This window comes from Trifolium pratense, linkage group LG7 (genome assembly GCF_020283565.1).
Source record: "Trifolium pratense cultivar HEN17-A07 linkage group LG7, ARS_RC_1.1, whole genome shotgun sequence".
Lineage (NCBI taxonomy): Eukaryota > Viridiplantae > Streptophyta > Magnoliopsida > Fabales > Fabaceae > Trifolium > Trifolium pratense.
This window is the reverse complement of record NC_060065.1, coordinates 16,388,020-16,395,399: the sequence shown is the minus strand read 5'-3', so window position 1 is coordinate 16,395,399 and position 7,380 is coordinate 16,388,020. Positions and strand designations below refer to the sequence as shown.

The 7,380-nt window shown below is 32.9% G+C and overlaps 1 long non-coding RNA gene across 1 annotated transcript; it reads right to left on the bottom strand.

The window, feature by feature from the left end:
- Positions 1-1,265: 1,265 nt before the first annotated feature.
- Positions 1,266-2,872, bottom strand: LOC123894468. The gene is made up of 3 exons (XR_006803825.1): positions 2,728-2,872; positions 2,524-2,579; positions 1,266-1,653 (listed from the first exon to the last, which is right to left on the bottom strand). It is a non-coding gene; the product is annotated as an uncharacterized LOC123894468 (long non-coding RNA).
- Positions 2,873-7,380: the final 4,508 nt, after the last annotated feature.

Below are 7,380 nucleotides of genomic sequence, written 5' to 3'. Positions count from 1 at the left end.
TCCATCGAAACTTCATAGTCCACTGCAAAATGGATAAACACATCTCTCGATTATCAAACAGAGAATTATATCAAAAAATTATCCAAAACAAAATATTGATGAGTAAAAGCACAGTCAAGAGAAGAATAAATAATATCCTCTCCTAAGAGCATATCCAGACGTAAATCAAAATCATATCCTCTCCTCCAACACCTAAGAATAAATAACAAATCATGAAATATATGAGCAAAAAGAATAAATAACAAATCATGAAATTCTTTTTGTTATCGATTCTGAGAGAATAAATTTCAACATTGAAACAAAAAAAAATTACTAGGATCACCAAATTAAAACTATTGGCTATGTGCTCTTGTCCATTTTATGAACGCATTCTAGACATCGAAAGCTCTTAGCCCGCTGCAAAACGGATAAACGCGTCTCTCGATTACCAAACAAAGAATTATATCAAAAAATTATACAAAACAAAATCTTGATGAGTAAAAGAAGTGTCAAGAGAAGTTTGATTCTAAGAAAAACATATCAAGACTTAAATCAAAATCATATCCTCTCCTGCAACACCTAAGAATAAATAACCAATCATGAACTATATGCCCTCAGAATCGCTAAAGATGGAAACAAAAAGAATTTACTATAGATCAACATCATATCCTCACTATCAATTTAATATCATGGCGTGCTCAATATGAAACGTCACAATTTAAGCCTTCTACTGCAATACCAGAGGAGTTTGTGGGCCAATGAAACAGGTCATCATAACAAACACCACCTAACCAAGTTGTCGAAAATCCTTACCTTGGGAAGGGAAGAGTTACTCCAGAATTTTGTATGTTAAACCACGGAGTAAAACGTTACAGAAACTCACAAAAACTTCAACGCTGGAAGAATATGATAACCTCACCAAATTAAGTGTGGATGCTGAAACAACTATAATGAAATGTAACACAACCAACTAAACATTATGGTGATTAAAAGGTTCAGTGTTTTAAAAAGTAGGAAACTTTTGTGGTATACCAAACTCGTGTAAATCTTACTCTGTTAACACCACAAGAAAATTAAAATTAGGCTGTAACAAACAGATTGTAGAAAAAGAACCAAAACAGTATCATAGTTCTTCAAACTAAGTCACAAATCAGCATAACAAAGATAGGCCCACCAAGCTCTCCCAAAACACGAAAACAAAAAATAAAACCAAAAATCTTAAATCATGTATGCTTTTCAACATTAATAAGAAACAATAAGTAGTAATGGTAAATCATAGAGGAGCAAATCCAGAAGACTAGACAACAAGAATCGGCCAGATAAAAAAAAAGAAACGAAAATAATTCGCATTCAAAGTAGAGGTACCAAAATAAACCTGAGTCTTGATACTAATCAAATGTTATTGTTTCAAAACATAACGCACTACAGAAAACGTCGTTTTTCGATTAACATGTATCAAATTCAGAACCAAATCAAACCTCAATCAAAAGACCAAAAAAAAGAATCAGAATACAAAACGGGAAGATCAAACATGAGAAAGAAAAGTATTATCATCCCTGCAACACCAGAGGAAATAAAATATCATGAAAATGTATGCTTTAAAAATAAATATGCAAACCAAAATTTGAGGCTCCATGCTTTGATGAGAGAAGATCATTATTTTGACGAACCACACTGCAAAAAACAGGTTCGCAATTCAATTTGTGTCTTACGATTAAAACTCAAAAACAAAAATAATAAAGAACGACTCAATGAAGAATCTGTAGTCATTATCATTCGTATCCATTATGATCAGGAATTGCAAATTGGTGCAGATATCAAGAAATCAGAAATCAGTTGACTACAAAATGAATAAACGAATATCTTAATATTCTTTTTAATTTTAACAGCAATACGCACATTTATCGAATGACAAATTATATCAAAAATTGCAAATGATCAAACAAGAATTGGAAGTGCAAAAAATGGTAGCCTAGGAACAATTGCTCCAATTGCAATTGGTTTCATCGTAGGAGCCAACATCTTGGCAGGTGGGGCCTTTGATGGTGCTTCCATGAACCCGGCAGTGTCTTTTGGGCCTGCTATTGTTAGCTGGACATGGGCTAATCATTGGGTCTATTGTGTCGGCCCGTTGATTGGTTTGGCTATTGCCGCAATTATCTATGAAATTTTCTTCATCACCCCTAGCTCTTATGAACAGTTACCTGTCACAGATTATTAAGGTCTAAATTCCCCTTAAGTTTTAATTGATGACATGGGGTTGCATTTCCTTAATTAGCTTTCTATCTTAGGTGCTCTTTGTTATTTGCATTTTCCTGTTTTCAAATGTTTTGATTTTCTGTGATATATGTCATATTCTCTAAGATCATTTTATTAAGTAATGATCACCTCTAACTTAATACTTAACCTTTAATTAAGTAATGATCACCTCTAAACTTAATAGTTAACCTTTTAGTAAGTAATGACAGATCCGAGGTGTGTCTACTTATCGGTAAATATGAACCATACTCAACATAAATGAATCCAATCCAATAAAAAAATCACCTTGGCTATAATCTCCATGCAAGAAAAGTTATAAAAACAGAAGGTAACTCCTGGACCTAGAGAAACCACAGAACAAAAATCCGGAATTATGAATCAAATAAACTGCAAATACAAACAAAAGCTTCACATGGAAATTAAACAATATAAACTTAAAGCAATACATAAAGAAGTGAAAGTGGAGTGATCTATAGAATAGAGTAAAACCTCATCAATATTCCATTGCATCATAGGAAAAAACGCTCCGCTCGGCACCAATGGCACCGTGTATAACTTCGGCACCAACTTCAGCACTAGAAGAAACACAAAAACTGTGGCACCAACTTCAACACTAGAAGAAACACAAACTTAATGTCCAACCTGTACATGATCAAAGACCAATTATTTGGGAACAAACACATACGTTAAAAATAAAGACCAATTTATTTCACATGACACAAGTAGTGCAAAGCAGAGGCACTCATCTCCAACTGCAGTAAATCAAAATTAACAAGGTGCAGTGTGCTTGAGACTTCTATGGTACTTGCACTGTGAACACCAGAATATACATGTTCAGCAAAACTACTGTGAAAAATAGTTGTAGAATAAACTAAGAATAAAGAAAAGTAGAGTAATTCTCCAAACCAAGTTGCTGATCAGAAGGTCATAATTACAAAGAGAGCCCCACAAAGCTGTCAGAATTTCAACAGAATCATGTAAACTTCTGCACTACCAGATTACATGTTAAAAACAAAGCGTGCTCTCCAACGAAGAATAATATTTGACGGAAAAGAGGAATTAGCAAACAAGTCGACTAAAAACCTAACGAACTCTATAATAGTAGTGTATCACATTAAAATAAGAGTGCCAAACTCCAAGTTTGAAACCAACAACAACCAAATAAAATATCAGAAGCAAGAACCCAAAATAATCAACCAGAAAATAATAACAATGCAGATGAAATATTGAAAAATAAAAGAATTTAAAACTCCAGAGAAAATGAATCGAAAATAATTCACATTGCAAGAAGTGTACCAAAATAAACTTGAATGAGAGAATATCTCAATATTGTGAAAACAAATAACTCATTAATTAGTAGCTGCAGATCATTAAAATGAGAACAGCAAACTTCAAGATCAAAACCAAAGTAACCAGGGAAAAAAGAGTGTCAAAACAAAAACTAAAATATCAGAGAAGAGGAAGATCACGAAGGAATTGTTTTCATTTAGATTACCTCTCCTGCAAAACCAAAGAGAAAAATGAGAAAAATAACAAATCAATAAATATATGCTCTCAAAATCGATGAACAAATACTGAAACTAAAGGAATTTACTAGATATCACCAAATAAAAACTGAAGGCTCCATGACAAACCATGCTGCAGAAAAGTAGTTCACAATTCAATTAGTATGTCTTATGACAAAGTCTGAAAATAAAAATAGTATATAGCAACTCATTGAAGAAATTTGAAATATCTGGATTAAAAATAGTAAATAGAATTTCATTGAAGAAATTTGAATTATCTGTACTCTCCTTTCTTATCCAATTGTATCAAGTATCTACGAACAAGATATCCAAAACTTCAACTGACTGAAAAATAGACATGCATCAAAAGACACCAAACCAAAAATACGTCGATGATAATCTCTGCCACAACTTTCACAGTACATGTCCTCCCTGTGAAAACCAAATGGAACGCATGAAAGAATCAATAGAACGAGATCCTCAAAAAAAAAAAAAAGAAGAAGAAGCGTGAAGAATTTATTGAAGAGTAGCGATCACCAAATGAAAGCACAACAAAAACAGACTATTGCAGATTCTTGTGCTCCATTAGGTTCCCCCCTATACCAAGTTATTGCTCCATCCAGTTATATCCCAAACCTAGAAACAAATACACACAAACAAAAAAATTACTAGTTTAATGGGAAATATGAGAACCTGTGCCTGCTGCACATTTATTGGCTATCTCCCCACAGAAAACTCAAAAGTAGATGTTGAGTATTAAATGTAGACTGAAATGTAAAGAGTCTTCCTACTGTCGAGTATCAAAAGCAGATGATGCGTGACATGCTTTCCCAATTTCACCAGCACTTTCACACTGTTCCAATGTAAGAAAACAGTAGTATTGATGGGTAAGAAAACTCTAAGGCTGAACAAGAATGGACAATAAAACTCCATAGAAAATAAGGAATGGAAAATAATTTATGAACAAAGAAGAGTTTACCAAAATAAAAGTTTGTTTCAAAACACACCTACCCTGCAGTAAACAGGTACAAATTTCACAAAATAGAAAAATTCTACTAGAGGTGACAATCATACATCAAGCTACACTAAACAGAAAAAATTACATCAGAACTCCAACGTGCACGTGCTGGCAACAAAATAAACACAAAACACCCATGTGTACGTGAAGAATAATATCTGACGTAGAAGATGAAATAGAAGAACATGTCAATTAAAACCCTAATGAACTCAATAATAGTATCATATCATTACAATAAGAAACGCAAACTCCAAGAACAGAACCAATAACAACCAAAATACAAAAAAATCAACCAGAAAAGAATAATACAGAAAAAGATCAAACAAAACGAATATAGAACAAGACAAAATATTGAAAACAAAAACAATTTAATAAAGATCACCAAATCAAAACACTAAGCTCCATGCTATGAAGAAGGTTATTATTTTGAAAACATACAAAACTAAGTAAAAATAGTAAAGAACGACTCATATTGAAGAAATTTGATTTATGTATATGGAACCGTTTTCTGTTCTTGTCCATTGTGTCAAGTCATTATAGACATTGGATTGATAACACATCTCTCAATTATCAAACGAAGAATTATATCAAAAAATTATATAAAACAAAAAATTATACCAGTGAAGAAAGTATGCAAAATGGATAAACACGAGTGAAGAAAATATGCCAAAACAACCATTTCCTAAATAATGGCAAGAAAAAATTCTAACAAAAGGAAGTGGCAAATCAACAGAACAAAACAGTTCCAAACCAAGCTTGTCAAGAATTTTAAATGTTTCGTACGCATGCTCCTAACACTATCCCAAGGCTGAGCAGAAAGTGTGTGATCCTCTTCTTACCACTGGATCCCTAGCAAGCCGCACATTATAGGCTGAACGGGAAGTACGTGAACATTCATAAGAAAAAATAAGTATTAATAGTAAATCATAAAGAAACAAATCCAGAACAATAAGAATCGGCAGATAAAAAATGAAATGAAAATAATTTGCATTCCAAGTAGAGGTTCCAAAATAAACCTGAGGCTTGATACTGCTCAAATGTTATTGTTTCAAAACACACCGCACTACAGAAAACAATGTCATTTTTCAATTAACATGTATCAAACCTCACAATCAAAAGACCAGAAAAAAAGAACCAGAATACAAAGTCAGAAGATCAAACAAGAGAAAGAAAATTATAACACCAGATGAACTAATATCAAGAAAACATGCTTCAAAATGAAATATGCAACCAAAACTTGAGGCTCCATGCTATAATGAAAGAACCTCATTATTTTGACAAAACCACACTGCATAAGAACAAGTATACAATTCAATTTGTGTCTTACATTCTAATCTCAAAAATAAAAATAATAGAGAATGACTCATCAAAGAAATTTGATCTATGTATGTAGCCATTATCATTCTTATATTATCATCAAGAATTGCAAATTGTTCCAGATATCCAAAAATCAGAAACAAGCTCATTGCAAAACTGGATCAACGAATATCTCAATATTCTTTTTATTTTTAACAGCGATAGAAAATTTATTGAATGACAAATTATATCATAAAGAGTACACATATAATCAATTGAGAACTAGAAGAGCAGCTATTAATTAAAACCCAACCAATCCATAGTAGGCGCAAAACATTAAAATATGAACCAAATCAAACCTCAACATCAGTGAGCCTCTGTCTGCCATGCCATGGGTTCCATAGTGAAGCACATATTTATAGGCTCTCTCCCCTGCAACACCCATAAAGAAAACTCAGGAACTAACAAAAGTATATGTTGAGTATAAAAAAAAGACTGAAATGTAAAGATTCTTAGAAAAGTTTACCAAATTTCCATCCAATTTGCAAGATCATGTAGCCATATTAAATAATACAATTTTGGCTTCCACCTAATGAGGAGTCCTTTGGCCACTGTAATGAAGAGGGTATCTTATTAGGTGTATCATCATCATAAATCACTAATCATAATAAAAACAACAAAACAGTAAAGAAGATTTAGAAACCTCCCCGGGCAAATTTAAGTTATCGCTAACAAACAAATCATCGGAATCAGGTTTATGTAACCAAGTTGTCCAAAATTCCTCATATTGGGAAAGACAAAAGAGTCATCCGAAAATGTTCTAATCTTTGTTAGAGTACTCGGGTTCTGGATACAAAAACGAATAAAAAATTCAACACTGGAAGAAACACAAAAACTTCAACACCAGCTTGTACACGATCGAAGAACATTAAAATATGAACCAAATCAAACCTCAACATCAGGAGACCAAAGTAACCAAGTAAAAATAAAAACATTGAGCCTCTGTTTGCCATGGGTTCCACAGTAAAGCACATATTTATAGGCTCTCTCCCCTGTAACACCCACAAAGAAAACTCAGGAACTGAAAAAAGTATATGCTGAGTATCAAAAAAAGACTGAAATGTAAAGATTCGTAGAAGAGTTGACCAAATTTCCAACCAATTTGCAAGCCACACATGTAAGTAATTCAATTGTTTTATCCCAATTTTGGCTTTCAACACTATCCTAAAACAAATACACACATGTAATTAAATCAATTGTTTTATCCCAAGGCTGGAAAGGAAGTATGTGAAACTCTTCCTGCCACTGGATCCCTTGCAAGCC